This window comes from Helianthus annuus, chromosome 9 (assembly GCF_002127325.2).
Source record: "Helianthus annuus cultivar XRQ/B chromosome 9, HanXRQr2.0-SUNRISE, whole genome shotgun sequence".
Classification (NCBI taxonomy): Eukaryota; Viridiplantae; Streptophyta; class Magnoliopsida; order Asterales; family Asteraceae; genus Helianthus; species Helianthus annuus.
The window spans coordinates 119,682,580-119,701,399 of NC_035441.2; the positions used below are offsets into that span (position 1 = coordinate 119,682,580).

Genomic DNA, 18,820 nt, shown 5'->3' on the forward strand with positions numbered 1-18,820 from the left:
CTTTCAAGTGGGTCAATTTGGGTTGCTTTTAAAATTATATAGGTTGGTTTGGGTAAGATATTTTAACTAAATGGGTCACAATGGGTCACTTGAAATTCCATCTTGTTATTTTCGGGTCAAAGCGGGTTGACAACATTAAAGAAATGGGTCGATGTGGGTTAGTGTCTTAAAGAAATGGGGCAGGTTTCGGATCGGAATGGGTTTCGAGCCGGCACAAGGGTCCGCTCGAGACGGGTTACGGCACGAAACGGGTTTTGGATCGTAACGGGTTCAGTTCAAATTGAGTTTCAGGCCGAGACGGGTTTTGACGCGAACCTTTTCGACGCGTACCGTTTCGACGCGTACCGTTTCGACGCGTACCGTTTCGACGCGTACCGTTTCGACGCGAACCGTTTCGACGCGAACTGTTTCGACCCGTACCGTTTCGATGCGTACGTTTCTGTAACACCCCATGTTTTCGAATGTCAAAGTCAAAGTCCAAGTCAAGTTTGACTTCTTTGACTGTAATTAGTCTATTTTATGTTTTATTATTTGTATTATGTGGAGTAAGTGTTGTTTATCAAAGGAATCGAAGTCATCAAATGTTTAATCGACACGAAACGCTTTACGACTGTGAATAGTAGGAAGTAACAATGCGATAAAGTCAATCAATTAATAATCAAGCTACTCGAATCATCAATCGAACTCGAAACTCGAATTATACGAATTTGGTGTTATATTACGTATGTGTGTGTGTGCCTTACGTGTTACCTGTGCGTGTTTACTTTATGTTATGTGTGGTGATCAATCGAATCGAAACTCGAAACTCAATCGAACTCAATCGAAATCGAATTATGATGAATGGTAGCGAAAGGATAGTGTGAAATATAGATGCTTGTATGTAGATATAGTGGTTGGGATTAAAAGTAATTTGAATAGGAAACTCTATCGTATTCATATCGTCTTCAATCGAAATCGAAATATCAGAAAATGGCTAACAAGACCGTTTTCAGTTTCAAATAGTTCAAGGCATGCGAACCAAAAGAGTTTACCGGAGAAGATGGCCCTACCACTATGTTTCAATGGTTTAACTCGGTTGAAGTCACTCTGCTCCAAAGCGGTTGTCCTGAAAATCTCCGTACCCTCAATGCGACCGGTGTCTTCCAGTCCCAAGCTCTAGACTGGTGGACGGCCAAACAAAACAAACGCAGGAATGATGCAGCTTATGAGATGGCTTGGGAAGAGCTGAAGGCCATCATGATGGACGAATTCTGCCCTCCCCATGAACGCCAAAAGCTGGAGGACGAGTTTTGGAACATCAAGCAGAAGGATGGAGACAACGCTGCTTTAACTGCTCGCTTCAAGCAGCTTAGCATTATCTGTCCCGATCAAGTCAAGACGCCAGACATGGCCATCAAGAAGTACATTCGAGCTCTACCTGATTGTGTTGCCGACTTTGTTCACGCCGCCAAGACATCATCAATTGAGGAGACCTACTTGCTTGCCGCCGAGATCAATGACAAGCGGGTAAAGTCTGGTTTCTGGGATAAGCCATCCAAGTCTTTGCATCAAGCTACTACTACACCAACCGCCGACTCCAATGCTCAACCCTCCAAGTTATCACGTCGCAAGAAGAAGCACAACAACAGCAGCTCCAGCAACAAGAACTGTGCTGTCACAACAACTGCTGCTCCTCTGCAAGCCGTACAGGCTCAGCAGCAGTCTCACCATCGACCAGCACCAGTGACCAATGCACCTCCAGCAAAGCGTGCTTACACAGGTCCCCACCCGCTCTGCCCAACATGCGCATATCATCATCCGGTGGGAATCGCCTGTCGTTTCTGCACTCACTGCAACCTCTACGGTCATTTCACTGCGAACTGTCGCTATGGTCCCCGAAACACCGAAGCTCCTGCCGCCGCTCATCAAGCTCTACTCCCAGCCCCACAAGGCCAACCTGCAGCTCAAGCACCCGCGGTCAACGCTCGAGTCTGCTTTGCATGTGGTGGTCCTAACCACTTTGCAAACATGTGCCCGAACAGGGTGGTGAAACAAGAGCCCCAACAGCAGCAGCAGCAGCCTCAGCAGCAGCAACAAGCAGCCCGTGCCAGAACCTTCAACATCAATGCTCATCAAGCCCAGGCTGACAACAACGTGGTTAACGGTACGTTCCTTGTGAATGGTATTTATGCATCATGTTTGTTTGATACTGGAGCCGATAACTGCTTTGTGTCGTTTGAATTCGAGAAGCTCCTTAGTCGTAAGCGCTCTTATCTCCCCTCGTCATTCGAAGTCGAAGTTGCTACAGGAAGAACTGTCACCGTTAGTTCTGTGCTCTGTGATTGTACTCTCGAGCTCAACAATCATATCTTCCCTATCGACCTTATTCCGATGCAGCTCGGAAGTTTCGACGTCATAGTAGGCATGGACTTTCTTCGCGAAAACCATGCTGAAGTTGTGTGCTTCGATAAAATGATTCGATTCTCGTTCGTAAATGGTGATCTTTTATGTGTGTACGGTGAAACTGCTTCGAAAGGTCTCATGCTCATGTCGTGTGTCCAAGCTAGCAAGTATCTCCGCAAGGAATACAGAGCTTTCTTGGCTAACATCGTAGTAGCGGAGAAGGAAAAGAAAAAGAAGGCCGAAGTCAAAGACGTCCCAGTGGTCCGTGACTTTCCTCAGGTGTTCCCTGACGATCTTCCTGGACTACCGCCAAGTCGTGATATCGACTTTCGTATCGACCTCATTCCTGGAGCTAACCCCGTTGCCAAAGCTCCTTATCGACTCGCTCCATCCGAGATGCGGGAACTCTCGAACCAACTCCAGGAGTTACTTGAAAAAGGCTTTATTCGCCCGAGCACCTCTCCTTGGGGCGCGCCAGTCCTTTTCGTTAAAAAGAAGGATGGGTCGTTTAGGATGTGCATCGACTATCGGGAGTTGAATAAGTTGACCATCAAGAACCGTTACCCTTTGCCTCGAATCGATGAGTTGTTTGATCAGCTGCAAGGTGCCAAGTGTTTCTCAAAGATTGATCTACGTTTAGGTTATCATCAGTTGCGCATTCAAGAGGAAGACATCCCTAAAACCGCTTTTCGAACTCGTTACGGCCATTATGAATTCGTTGTTATGCCTTTTGGTTTAACTAACGCACCCGCGGTTTTCATGGATCTGATGAATCGCGTGTGTAAGCCATTTCTAGACCGTTTCGTCATCGTGTTCATCGACGATGTCTTAATCTATTCTAAGTCGAAGACCGAACACGCACAACATCTAAGTTTGGTTCTCGAGCTACTCCAGGGGAATCAACTCTACGCCAAGTTCTCCAAGTGCGAATTCTGGCTGGAGGAGGTTCAATTTCTGGGTCACATCGTTAATAGTCAAGGAATTCATGTCGATCCCGCGAAGATTGAAGAAGTTAAGAGTTGGATTACGCCTAAGAACCCGTCCGAAGTTCGTTCCTTTCTCGGACTAGCGGGCTATTATCGACGATTTATCGAAGGATTCTCTAAGATCGCTGTGCCGCTTACCGCCCTTACCCATAAAGACAAGTCTTTTGTTTGGGGAACCGAACAAGAGTTTGCTTTTCAAACCCTCAAGCATATGCTTTGCAATGCTCCTATTCTCACGTTGCCTGACGGAAATACCGATTTCATTGTCTATTGTGATGCTTCCAACCTTGGTCTTGGCTGTGTCCTCATGCAACGGGACAAGGTTATAGCTTACGCATCTCGTCAGCTCAAAATCCACGAGAAGAACAATACAACCCATGATCTCGAGCTAGGCGCAGTTGTTTTTGCATTGAAGATTTGGCGACACCACCTGTATGGTACCAAGTGTACGATCTTCACCGATCACAGGAGTTTACAACACATCTTTAATCAGAAAGAACTTAACAGCGTCAACGTCGATGGGTAGAACTTCTTAACGTTTACGACTGTGAGATTCGTTATCACCCAGGCAAGGCAAATGTTGTTGCCGACGCGCTCAGCAGACGGAGTTATTTGCTCAGTATTCGCCATACCCAAGCCCAGCATGATCTCGAAACCCTCATCCGTGAAGCCCAGCATGCTTGTTTTAACGAACGCACCTTGAAGAAAGAGAGGATTTATCACGATGGAGCTCAACTGGTAAGCAAAGCAAATGGGATTTTCTATTATCTGGACCGAATTTGGATCCCTAAGCGAACCGATTTGCGAAAGATTATAGTGGACGGAGCCCATAAATCCCGATATTCCATTCATCCCGGTGCCGATAAAATGTACCAGGACCTTCGTTACAAGTACTGGTGGCCGGGAATGAAAAGAGATATCGCCCTCTATGTTGGAAGTTGCCTGACTTGTGCGAGAGTTAAGGCTGAACATCAACGACCTTCTGGCCTACTCGAACAACCTCCAATCCCCATATGGAAGTGGGAGAGTATAGCTATGGATTTCATAACCAAACTTCCGCCCACGCCATCAGGTCACGACAGCATTTGGGTTATAGTTGATCGTCTGACCAAATCAGCCCACTTTTTGCCAATACGAGAAGACTGCAAGGTGGAACGACTAGCCCGAATCTACACCGACGAGATCATTTGTAATCATGGTACGCCTCGTGACATCATTTCAGACCGTAATGCTCGGTTTACTTCGCGATTGTGGGAAACGTTTCAAGCAGCTCTTGGTACGACGCTTAACCTGAGTACCGCATTCCATCCTCAAACCGACGGACAGACTGAAAGAACGATTCGTACTCTTGAAGACATGCTCCGTGCGTGTGTCATAGACTTCGGTGGTAGTTGGAACAAATACCTACCGTTTGTCGAATTCTCGTACAACAACAGCTATCATGCCAGCATACAAATGGCACCATTCGAGGCCTTATATGGAAGAAGATGTCGTTCGCCTATTGTATGGCACGAGATCGGTCACTCGCAATTAACTGGTCCCGAGCTACTACAAGAAACGACTGACAAAATCCTCCAGATTTGAGACAACTTGTCGAAAGCCAGGGATAGACAGAAAAGTTACGCCGATAGAGGACGCAAGCCCCTTGAATTTGACGTTGGCGACTACGTACTCCTAAAGGTATCACCTTAGAAGGGTGTGGTCAGGTTCGGCAAGAAAGGGAAACTAGCGCCTCGATATGTTGGACCTTTTAAGATTCTGGAGAGAATCGGAAAAGACGCCTACAGACTCGAACTACCGGAGGAACTTAGTAACGTCCACCCAACTTTCCATGTGTCAAACCTCCGAAAATGCCTAGCTGATCATGATCTGATTGTACCTCTCGACGACCTTCAAGTCAATGAAATGCTGCATTTCGTAGAAAAACCTGTCGAAATCATGGATCGCCAAACAAAGCAACTCAGACGCTCGCGCATCCCTATCGTGAAAATCCGATGGGAAGGTAAACGAGGCGCAAAGTTCACTTGGGAACTCGAAAGCGATATGAAGGCTAAGTACCCGCAGTTGTTTAAATGAAGATCTGAAGCGAGAAATTGGTAAGATCAGTCACGGTGCTGTGCAGCTTTCAGCCTAATTTCGGGATAAAATTCCCTAAACAAGGGGAGGCTGTAACACCCCGTGTTTTCGAATGTCAAAGTCAAAGTACAAGTCAAGTTTGACTTCTTTGACTGTAATTAGTCTATTTTATGTTTTATTATTTGTATTATGTGGAGTAAGTGCTGTTTATCAAAGGAATCGAAGTAATCAAATGTTTAATCGACGCGAAACGCTTTACGACTGTGAATAGTAGGAAGTAACAATGCGATAAAGTCAATCAATTAATAATCAAGCTACTCGAATCATCAATCGAACTCGAAACTCGAATTATACGAATTTGGTGTTATATTACGTGTGTGTGTGCCTTACATGTTACATGTGCGTGTTTACTTTACGTTATGTGTGGTGATCAATCGAATCGAAACTCGAAACTCTATCGAACTCAATCGAAATCGAATTATAATGAATGGTAGCGAAAGGATAGTGTGAAATATAGATGCTTGTATATAGATATAGTGGTTGGGATTAAAAGTAATTTGAGTAGGAAACTCTATCGTATTCATATCGTCTTCAATCGAAATCGAAATATCAGAAAATTGTCGCACCAAACGCTCAACGCAGGCTGTTGATCGATCAGGCTCCTAGCCGATCGAACAGCCCAGCCGATCGAACGGGCTGTCCGATCGAGCAGGCTGTCCGATCGGGATGCCTGGCTGATCGGCCAACTCTTTCCCCTTTTGGAAGCCTATAAATAGGCATATCATTGTCATTCTTTCCACTTTTGGAAACCCTCTGACCGACCAGCTCGTGTTCTTCACTATTTCTCAGATTTCTCTCAATCCCGGTAAGATTTCATCCTAAATCTTGTACTTTCTTGATCAATACACACTCCTACACCTTTCTATCTTTCAAATCTTGATTTCTAACCGTGAAATCATCAAGATCTAAGTATTCTAGGATGATGTCATCACGGTGTTCTTCAAGAACTTCATGTTTTGGCCTCAATCCACCAAGAATCACTTGGATCTAGCCGATTTCCACAAAAACAAACTAAGATCTATCACAGATCTGAACATTTACATGGTGTGAAGGATTGAAAGAAGGATTTCCAACTTTCTTTCAACTCTTTTACACTCAATGCCTTCAAACCGGTAGAAACGGAGCTTGAGCCAACTCACTAATCATTCTAGTAGTTGCGTGGTTCAAGATTCGGATTCTATCTACGAGATTCACTGATTTCGGGTTAAACTATAAACTCCGTTCCGAACCGTTCACCGGCCGGACTTGGGTGATTCCTGTCCGAGCAAGGGAAACAAGTAAGAACAACGGTGCCATGGTTCAGCTCGTTGTCAAAATATCTCGATATAACGCCAAAACAATCAGAACAGCCAAGTCTTAGACGAACAGGCCGACCAGACCAGCAGATCGGCTAGCACATGGCCCCACACTTTGACAATTTCATGAAGTCTAGTATTGAACGAAGTGCTGTTCGATCGAACTACGGTTTGGGTCGAATTACTCTTCGGATCATGAGATACTATGCTTCAACACTTAATCGATTTTCAATTCGTTCGATGTATTGGAGTGCCACCCGATCGAACATGCTGTTCGATCCGGTGACATCCTGCTGAGGACTTACTACTGAAGTGTCTAACCGATCGGTTAAGCCGGCCGATCGAACAGGCTGTTCGATCGATCGACCTGAAAGGTAAGAACACTTCAATGTTCTCAAATACTACAACAAAAACTTCAAAAGGACAAGCCATCATACACAAACACATCCTACTCAAAGGAAGAAACAATCCACTCGAACAGTCCAACCGATCGAGCCTACCGGCCGATCGAACAGGTTGTCCGAACGGACTGTCCAACCGAACGAACAACCCGTTCGATCGAGCCTACAGTTCGATTGACCAGGCTGTTCGACCCACCGGCACTTGTTTCCATTTTACGCGTTACTCATCATTATCCTATCGAACTATTCAGGCTAAACCTACTCTCAAGCGTTCCCTTCAATCCATCAATCAATCGCTGTGAGTATACTCGAACCCTTTTTGCTTTAGCACTTTTGGGTGTTACATACGTTACTTATCTAAAATCACAATCGAACACACTACTCAATTATTTAAACGCTAACCGTTCTGCATGTATTACGTGACTAAATGAATGCTTGTTGTTATGTTTACACGTGGAATGCTGTCTACCTGCCTTAACGACGTAGTACTATAGTTTGGACTTAGCACCCGTTCACACGGGGGTTGTTAAGGACAATTACTTGCATGGATTACGGTGGTAATCATGTATTGCGAACTATCTCGGACAGTCAACCCGCAGTCATTGGTATCGATAGATCCATGTCGATAATTAACATGCTTCGTTTTCCTCTGTGTACGTGCTGGTTATGCGCAAACTATTTCGAACTCTATATGCTATATCAAACTTGTATGCTCACCTTTACATTTTATGTATTGACTTTATTTTAACGTATATGACAGGCAACTAGGATGCTTATCTGCTAGGAAGGCGAGCTAGGAATAAGCGTCTAGAGCATAGTTGTCTGTAGATCTTGCAGATCGAGTCTCTAGAGGCATTTGAACAATGTTTATAATTTAATTTAAATCTGAGTTGTCAGAACAGTATATTTGACTAGATGCTTATCTGTAATAACTTGTTTTATTATTTGGGATACGGTATGGGACGTATTATTTCAACTGAATAGTAAAGATAGTTGTTGTGGAAACTTCTGGACAATCTGTTTCGCTCAGTGCCATGCCCCGATGATTCCGCCATCGGTTGGGGTGTGACAGTTTCGACGCGTACCGTTTCGACGCGTGCCGTTTCGACGCGTACCGTTTTGAAGCGTACTGTTTCGATGCGTACGTTTCGACCCGTACCGTTTCGATGCGAACCGTTTCGACGTGAACCGTTTTGAATCGTACCGTTTCGAACCGAACCATTTTGACGTGAACCGTTTGGACCCGTACCATTCCGACCAGTTCCGTTTCGACGCGTACTGTTTCGAATCGTACCGTTTCGACCCGTACCGTTTCGAACCAAACCGTTTTGACGCGAACCGTTTGGACCTGTACCGTTTCGACACGAACGTTATCTAGGGAAACAATGTTCTAAACAGATTAAATATCTTAAACTTCCCAAGGATTCTCTTGAAGACTGTCCTTATATATCAGAGAGTGAGTTATTTAACGACAACTATATCTTAGACCATTACTACGCTGATTCCTATGAAGTTTCTACATATGACTCATGGTAATCTTCTCTAGGCAGTACGTTAATTTACTCTTATGCTTTTGTTAAATTATTGGAGTGACGTTTTGGCTTTCTTTGTAATGCTCTAAACAACTCTCTACCATTTCTTTATTGTTGTTCTTAACTTAGTGTGGTGTTTAATTGTTTTATACTCTCTTGAAAGAGTCCAATTTTTTTTCGTAGTTCAGGGTTAGTTTAATGGGTGTTTTATTATTAACCATGGGTTTACTTACTTTCGTAACTGAATATGAGGTTTGAACGAACCAATTTAAAATGGAGCTGAATATCAAATTTGGTTTTTGTTTTGGTTTTGGTTTGGTTTTAAGTATCAACCCAGATCAAGTAACTTACTCAGTCCTGGTTTTGCAAATTTTTAACTAAATCTACCCAAACTTGTAAACAAACTTATATACTTATGTGTATTTATATGTATAATTTTTAACCAACCCAACCCGACCCGACCCGAAACCCGTTCCGACCCGAACCCGTTCTGACCCGAACCAAAACAACCCCTTTTTTAGTTGACCCGTTTTGACCCGAACCCGTTTTGACCCGAACCCGTTTTGACCCATGACCCGACCCGACCCAACCCGACCCGTTTGCCAGGTCTAAGCATAACCCAGGTATTGGATCTTTAGTGGAATTTCATTGAAAGCAGTGGTCTTATTATAAACACACATTAAGAGGGTATGAAACAAAAACCTTGTGGCAGGGGGAAAACTGCCTTTTTGCAAAGTGTCTTTTTTCATTTCCTTTGCATACCCTCTTTCTAAAAAATCTGTTTGATACTCTACTTTAGGGAAAGAAGTTTTACCTAGAAGATCATTGAGTTCAAACACTTTAGAGATGGTTTGTGGTGTGATTTTAACTTTAACACCCTTTATCGAGGAATTGATGGCTCTGGGTGTTTCATCTTGAGATTCAAGTTTTGCATTTTTCCAAAATTCCCTCTGGGTTGCCAAGTAAATCGGAGCATCAGAAGTCAACAAAGTTTTGTACTTTGAAGACGAAAGAGCATCTATGACGGAATTGAAGGTTTCAGTGTTACTTGGTTTTGTTAACAGACGTAAGTAGTTATGGGGAGCTTTGTATGGAATTTCTATGGCCTTTTGAGTGGATTTCTCAGATGATGAAGACGGTGATTTTGCCATTTGAGGAAGAAGGACGATGAGGAATTTTGAGAGAAATGGAGGATAACTTCTTTGAGAAAGGAATTTTGAATTCGATTCGACAGTAAAAACCCTGTTTAGGGGTTTTGATCAGGGTTTTATACGGGAAAAAGTGAATGCTGACATGGCAGCGGTTACAAAAGATCTGACCGCTATATACTGTCCACGAGCCAACCCCTGATGAGTAATGGAATACAGTTGTTTTATGAAGCCAGTGATGAAATAATATCAGTGGTTGTAATGGTTACAACGAAAACAGTGGGAGACTTTAAGCCATCAATGGATAGCCTATCAGTCTTGATGGTGCAATGTTGAGATTATTAAAATAAACTCTTACAATGGATTTTTGATTTCCTGAAAACATTTTGATGCTTATAATTCACGAAAAATTTTCATTTTAACTATTTTTAAGATGCATGTTGAGATTATTAAAATAAAGTATTACATAGAAAATGTAACACCCCAAAAATTATTTATTAGACATAAGTTAAAGTGTAATAATAAAAAGAGTAGTATATATAAAATAATTAAGTGATTAAAATGGAGGGACTAAAGATGTAAATGCCCAAATTTAAGTTAGTAAAAATGCAAAAGGGTAAAAACCCACACACAATTCGTGTGTGGGGATTCTGGACGATCGACAGGAGAGGAGCAAAAGGGGGTGAAAACCCTAACTCTACAAATCCTCAAGAATTGCTAGAAATCTTAAGAAATCGAAAGTATAATCAGCCAATTCTAAGCTCCTACACCTGTTCTTCGAAGTGGTGAGTTCAATTTTGTGATTTTCTGAATCATATGAAGTGGGTCTTAACCCAAGCATGAATGCATGACATAAAATTCGTGAAATTTAGTTAGGGTTAAGGAATAGGATAAGAATTATGCCAGAATTTATGTTTGATTTTTGGATGGGTTGTTGTGATTTTAACAAAAACCCGTTTGCTAAGAAGCTAGTAAGTGTAGGATGATGAAATAAGATTTTACAACTAGAATTTTGATTATGAGCTTGATGTGATACATGAATGATAAATAAAAATCGATGTAGGATGAAATAGTTATGTAAATTCGAATAAATATGAATGTTGTATGATGATGAACTAGTAGGAATGTGCTTTATAGTCTTGTACCGTACACCATGATTAAGATGCCTACAAGGTGTTTGATGAAATGCTTAAGAGATAAATGTATGTGTGATATGGGAAAATGGCTGAATGAAATTGATGGACTAAGTAAATGAATGAATGTTGTAATGTAGGCGTGAAGGAAGAAGGTACAAGCACTAGGAAAACGGGAAGCACGCAAGATCGAGGTATGTTCCGTTGCGTACAAATCCTTGTTTAAATTTTTATTAATTTTAATGCAAAACAATCCTTGATACGATAATTATGGTGATTAGCGAGTAGATAGCAAATCCCTTGTGGATTTGGTTATGCTAACGAAAGTTGTGTTAAGCTATGCAAGTTGACCGATTCAAGTTGAATCGTGTCGAGTAAGAATGTGTACCATCCGTTTAGAACGGGTGGTCGTGAATGCCAATACAAATGAATGAAGTTCAATCCGTTATACGGATGAAACGAAAGATTTATGTTGAAAGCAATTGACCCTATGTCACCGGGTCGTAAGTGGTATGCTTAAATCTCGTTATGAGTATATATATATGTCATTCCCATTTAATAGGGAATCGAATGCATAAAAAGAAATGAAAGTATGTAAGCGAATGGAACTAAATGAATGGTATTATAAGCGTAACAAATATTATAACTAACTTTTTAAAGTTTTGTTGTTGAATGTAGGTAAATCCTCAATTTAAGGCGACTTGGAGAATTGGAGCGAGCATGTGTTCATGATAAGTATACCAAGCGCTTCCGCTAGTTCGCACAAATGTTTTGGATCAAAACTTCTATTTTGTACAACTTGTTAGTAGGCATACATTTTAACTCTTGATGTCTTGGTTTTTCTTTTAGTAGTGATGTTGAATAAAGTGTAGAAAGGCGTTTGTCTTACTTATGTTTAAAAACAGGGGAATGTCCGTTTTACGGACGGGTCATGCCCAAATTTTGTTAAAATCATGTGTTAATGGTATTGGTGTTTTTACCCTTTAAGTTGTGAAGGAGTTGTACATTTTAAAAGTTTATGTTTCTAGCGTCTTTTGGATGTCATTCCTTCTAGACGCAAATATGGACGTTTCAAGTTGGTATTAGAGCCGAGGTTTGAGGGATTCGAGCATATAAGGTGATGCTTGAACTCAAACTGACGGCTCATTCGAAAGTATGCTCGCTCCAAGATTGCCAACGAGGTAACAATTCAAGTTCATGATAATTACTAGTGTGTGTAAGGTGCTTGTGATATAAAGTTAAGATAAGTATGTGAGGGAATATTTATGGAGGGCGAAACGACAAATTCCAGGGACCGTACGGCTGGTAACGGACTCGAAAAAGAGTTAAAACACCTAAAAATGGAAGCAGCAGCGGATTAACATACGGCAGGCCGTCGCCGATGGCTGGATGCCAGTCGCCGACGCCACCCCTCCTAGGGCCGACTATTTGTCTGCCGACGGAAACAAGTGACCGACGCCGCTTTCTGATGCCCGTCGCCGACGGATCCTCTAGCCGTCGCCGACGGGTTGTGCAAATCCGATCCACAAATCTTCCATGTTTTTCAAGTTTTAGCCAAACGTACTCCCCGAAAGCCTGGTTCACGGCCCCGTTGAGCCCTTATGGGGCAAATTAAGTCATGAAAGGATAAAAAAATAAATTTTTGTGGTAACAGAAAATGTTGTTTTTCACACATAAAAGTTACTGGGTTGTTCGAAAGCTTAATTAATGATTACGTAGGGTCCATGTAAGGCCTAATAAGCTATATGTAATCACAAATAGTGGTTACGAAGGAATGAAATTGTAAAAGTTGAAAGTAACGTGTCGAATGGTACTAAGTGAATGATGAAGGTTTAAAAAGGGGAGTAAAAGTTTAAAATATAAGAATGCGAACGAAGTAATTATGGGCTAATGAACTATGATGTATAGAAGCTTGTGAATTATGATTTAAGTTCCCATACTTCTCAGAAATACCCGTTTTATGTTCTTGTCAAGTTATGAAGATCGTCGGCGATAAAGTAAAATTTATAAAAGTCGAATGTAACATATGGAATGGCATGAAATGAATGACGAATGTATAAAGTGGAGTTGGAATTCGTATGAAAATTTGGATGAAAGTATGCTTTGATAGAATTATGCATTAGAGACTTGTACCTTGTACATGAATGGTGTGATGCTTATGTGTATTTAATGATTTGTTTTGTTATGGTTAAGAGGCGAATATGTGCTAAATGTGAATCATATGAGTTTATTAGTAAAGGATATGTTGGAATTATGATATATAGTTACCTTGAATGATATTGCTAATTGTAGAATAATGAAACATTAGCATGTAAAAGTACGTGTATGTGAATGTATATGTGTATTGTTTAGAGGATCACGTAAATTGTATATATCATACAATACGAGTATGAAATGCGTAGGATATTAATATTATGGACTACCATATTTAGATGGATACATGTTCAAAAGTTTAAAGTGTGTAAGCAAGACAGCTGACTTTCTAAAAGTCAACAGTATAGGAATATTATAGAACGGCCATTAGACTCAAATGTAAAGTAAAGAGTTAATGTGTTATGTATTCAATGATTTATGTGTTATGCTTGATGATAGTTTAGATGTATGGATTGGAAATGAGATAACTATTAATAAATGTCTCATTTATACGAAATTTGACTAACGAAAGTCAATTAACGTGTGAATAGTTGTATGTATGCTCACACAAGCTAACGATGTTACGAACGTGATAATATGTAAGGATGGAAATCATGTCAATTGACTCAAGCATGGATGGCAAACAGGGTAAGAGGAAGCGATGAAGCAAGCATGAACATGGGCGCTAAAGGTAAGTGATTTCGCCATCACTTCGAATTTATCCACATGAAGATGTATGCGTATTTGAACAGTCGAAAATTAAAGTGAAACGTATAAATAAATGAGAAATGTTAAGATACGTTTTGGTTGAAATGGTTGGCTTATGTTAAACCGGTAAGACCTCATTATAGGGGTAAACCGGTCATAGATTCTAGTTGAGAAGTTTTAAGGCGGAAATGAGAACTTGGTAATGTTATGAATTAGGACATGGAATTAGTACTAGGACCCAACACTTGAAGTTGAATGTAGAAGATTAATACGAAAATATCTCATAAGAAATGACATGGTAAATGATACGACAGAAGAACGTAAGGTACGGATGAAAATGTTAGAATATGAGAAATGGATTCAAACCAGTAAAAAATGAAAAGTAATAAATTAAAAGTCCAAATCCGTAAGTGAAGACGGATTAAACAAGTGAGAATAAAAACTAAGTACCAAACTCAAATAAGTTATACGGGTCTAATGGCGATCTCCATTTGAACCCGGTATTTAATGTTCGGTTTGTCAAGTTTATTACTTATAGGTGAGCATAATGTATGGGCATGCTTTGTCACAGTTTGGAAAGCATTAACCGTCGCAAAGTATAAATAACGAGTCAAGGGTTTTGACCCGCGCCAGGTACGTATAAAAAGATTATATTTTTAACAGGAGCTTAGGGCTCGACTAGAGAATGATGTGTCAGAATAGGATAACTGATACCCATATGTAAGAATGCATTTACAACTAGACTTCCGAAAAGTCAAACGAAATAAATGAGGTCCTTGCAATTATGCAAGTATAAGGTACGAACGTGTACCTCGATGCGACCACAATAGGTAAGGGGTGTTAGTCTGATCTTGAGAGTTCAAACTGTGAAAGTTGACGAAATAGCCAATAAAATGAAAGGATAGTATGTAAGAAATGGAATGCACAATATGTTTTAGCATGTACATAAGAAAATTGTGAAAGAGGCAATATGCGAACAAACACCCTGTAGGACGCAATTATAAAAGGTTATGTACTAACTATTTATTTATAGATAAATATGATGGAATTCTTAGTGAGATGATAGTAATGAAGCTAGTGGAAGGATGCTCACGAGTGGGAGCATATTTCATGAATGAATGAGACCAATTCTGGTACAGAAGGTACATATAAAGAAGCGGATCGATCCGGCACACATATAACTAACTTATGCACTGAAGACGAGGTTAGTAAAATGTTTAGTTCTTGATTAATGATTAAGAATCCGTAGATTCATTTGTAAGAGTGAACAAAATGAATGGTAGAATGATTATAGTATGGTATACAATAATCGACTGTAATGGTCAGCGTGAGGAGGTATGAATGTCATTGAGAGGGAGATCTAAAGGCCTTAAATGAAAGTTGAGCTGATTTGGTTAAACGTTCGTATTGTGCTTGTACACAACATACCTAGTTGTTATCATAAGTAGTTCATATCAGGAGCTAATAATAAAGTGTGCGAAGGATTAAATTTGAGGACTAAACTCAAACTTATAATTAGTTCGAGTTACGGTAGTAATAGTAGAATGATGCTTTATACTCGTATTAAGTATGAAAAAGTGATTAGGAAGTGGGTAGCTTTGTATTAGTACAACTAAGTCATTAAATGTTTATAGAATACGTATAATGTTATGCTAAGCCCTCATACGAACAAGGAAGTAATTAGAAGAGCGTTAGTAATGGGATAATGGTGTTTGCTGATCATTACCACAATAATGGATTATATCGTGTATGATACGTGAGTGTAATGAGATAAATCGATTTATTTTGTTAGCAAATGTATGAATATGTTATGCTAAATTAGAAAGATAGAAACAAGCCGTAAATATAGGCTTGTACGATCAATAGTATACATTTGAAATAAATTTCAATAAACGAATCGCTAGTGATGATGTATGCTAGGAACTAGCATTATAAGGTGAAAACGACACTAATAAGAGCTCTGGATTAGAATCTGACTTATATGCGATTGTAAAAGTAATTTACCTAATTTAAGAACGGAGGGACAATGCGTACAAATATGTTTGTGCATAAATAAAACTTTTGCCAAGATCCCGAAGGCGTCTAGGTGTAGTAAGCATCGTGAGTGAATAGATGAAAAAGTAAGAGTAGAATTGGTCTAGTTGGAATGAGAAAGGTTTCGGGGACGAAACCTCTTTTAAGGGGGTAGATTTGTAACACCCCAAAAATTATTTATTAGACATAAGTTAAAGTGTAATAATAAAAAGGGTAGTATATATAAAATAATTAAGTGATTAAAATAGAGGGACTAAAGATGTAAATGCCCAAATTTAAGTTAGTAAAAATGCAAAAGGGTAAAAACCCACACACAATTTGTGTGTGGGGATTCTGGACGATCGACGGGAGAGGAGCAAAAGGGGGTGAAAACCCTAACTCTACAAATCCTCAAGAATTGCTAGAAATCTTAAGAAATCGAAAGTATAATCAGCCAATTCTAAGCTCCTACACCTGTTCTTCGAAGTGGTGAGTTCAATTTTGTGATTTTCTGAATCATATGAAGTGGGTCTTGTTGGGATTGAACCTATCAGAGGAACAGATAATTAAAGCCAAAACTGGATCAGAGCAGTGGATCCAGAATAAGCAGATGATTACATACAAATCTCTCCCCTTGAAAGTGATTTCAACAACTGCTGACCTCCTATCTGCTGATCTTGCAAAATACTGACCTACAACTGCTGCTCAAGTAAAGACCTGATGAAAGGCTAAAGCCCTGCTGATTCAATCTACTGCTTTGAGTCAAGCACTGCTGATCCGGACAAGCACTGCTGGGTGCACATCAGTAGAAGGTTGCAGCAGCTGATCAGTAGTATGTTTTGTAATGTAATGTAATAGCAGTAGTTAACATAGCAGTGTTTGTATAGATCATAGGTTAGAGTTTGTTAGGAGGTTAGATGTCACTTTCATGGTGACGTCAGCTAAGATGCTCAGTAGTTTGCAAGTGCCTATAAATAGATCAGTACTTCTATCAGCTCTTTTGCACCATCGTCTTCTTTGCACGAACAAACAACTGAGCTCTGGCTGAGGGGGAGTTTGCATTCATTCATCAATCATTGTAATCGTTATTGAAATAAATTCAATCTTCCGATTCATTGTGTAAAGATGTTTGATCAAAGTATTACTCTCGTTTGATTGTATGCAAAGTTTGTTTTCATCATAATTCCGCTGCACACTCTTCCATTTTCATTTTAATTACAAACACAAAATACAATCAGAATCAAACTCAGATCCAACAATTGGTATCAGAGCCTGGACAGTCAAATTTGATTTAATAATCATTTTGACGTAAATAGTTCAGCTCATAACAGTTGATACTGATCGTTTGTTCGTTCGTTGAAAAACAGAGCAAGGATTAATCACCATTAAAGTTGATTTCTCAGTGTCTGTAAAACAACAAGAATGACATCACAATCTTAGGATGATAAAAACAACATCAGCTCGCTTTTTAAACCACCTATGCTAAAAAGAAATGAGTACAAATCTTGCAGAGGAGGATGGGTCACATCCTCGCTCAACAAAGCACAGGTTGTTGGAGGTCTGTCGTCTTTGGTCCCCATGTTCCTACAGTGCCAAGCACTGAAGATGCTAAAAAGTTCGTTCCAAAACCAGTTGAAAACTATACCGAAACCGACTTTCAAAAGATCGAACTAGATGCTAAAGCGTTTAGCATCATAGCATCAGCGCTGCCCAATGAAATATATGCTGGACTGTTACACTGTAACAGTGCCAAAGAGTTATGGGACGCGCTTAAGGAACAGTTTGGGGGAACCGAAGAAGTCATAGAAAACAATAGGGAAATCCTGAACCAACAGTATGAAACATTTTGTCATGTTAAAGGTGAATCACTGACGCAACAATTTGAGCGTTTCAGTTGTCTCATCAGTGAACTGAGGCTTGTTAATACCACTTTTACAAACTCAACTCAAAATAGCAGGTTCCTCAGGTCACTGCCTGACCTACGAAAGGGAGTTGAACCAGAAAAGGAAGTTACAAGAGTCAGGAAAAACCGTTGATGATTATACATTCGGTAACACTGCTCTTCTGGGTCAAGAAGAATCTGGGAGTAGTGCTATGGATCAGGGTTATGATCACTTCATTGACATAACTGCTGGTGCATTTTTTAACAACCCTGATCCTCACACTGCAAGTTTGGCATTCACTGCAAACGATAACCAGATGTCAGACAATCTAAGCTTTGAACTCAATGATCTACAGCATTTTGATCCCACTGACTTAGAGGAAATGGACATTCTGCACCAACTGGCCTTGCTAAGCGTTAGAACTAGCAAATTTTACAAAAGAACAGGGCGAAAATTCCCAGGTTTGCATGGGAATCTAAGGGTTGGGTTGGATAAATCTAAAATCAAGTGCTACAAGTGTAATAGGTTGGGACACTTCGCTAGGGAGTGTAGGAGTCAAACTACTGGTCCCATAATCACTCATCCTAGCTCAAATCCTAGACCTCAAAATCAAGGCAATGTGCACTATGCCCAATATACCCCAGCAGCTCAAGTGAACACTGCTCACTATGTTGCTGCCCCTGTGCCAGTGCACTATGTCCAAACTACTGTTCCACAGATCCAATATGTTCAAACCCCTGTCCGTCAGGCACAAGTGCAGCCTGCACCTCAAACCACTGCTCCAGCAGTAGTACAACCAGATCAACAAAGTTTTTTCACTCAAGGGTTTGTTGACTGGAGCAGTATGCCTGAAGACCTCAGTGATGAAAATTTTGCACTCTATGCTTCCAATGATTCTTCTCATAATGAATTTTGTTTGATGGCATTAGAGTCAATACAGGAGGGGGTTGAAACTGAAGAGGAACAGCTGAGTATTGAAACAGTGGATGAGGTGACTGAAGCAGTGGTTACTGCTGTGGCTGGTGAACTACTGTTGGGAGAAAGTTCAGGTACCCTTGTTGAACCACTGA

General features: G+C 40.5%; 1 long non-coding RNA gene across 1 annotated transcript; it reads left to right on the forward strand.

Moving 5' to 3' along the window:
* The first annotated feature begins 10,521 nt into the window (after positions 1-10,521).
* On the forward strand, positions 10,522-12,000 carry LOC110874603. The gene is made up of 3 exons (XR_002556080.2): positions 10,522-10,665; positions 11,154-11,207; positions 11,692-12,000. It is a non-coding gene; the product is annotated as an uncharacterized LOC110874603 (long non-coding RNA).
* Positions 12,001-18,820: the final 6,820 nt, after the last annotated feature.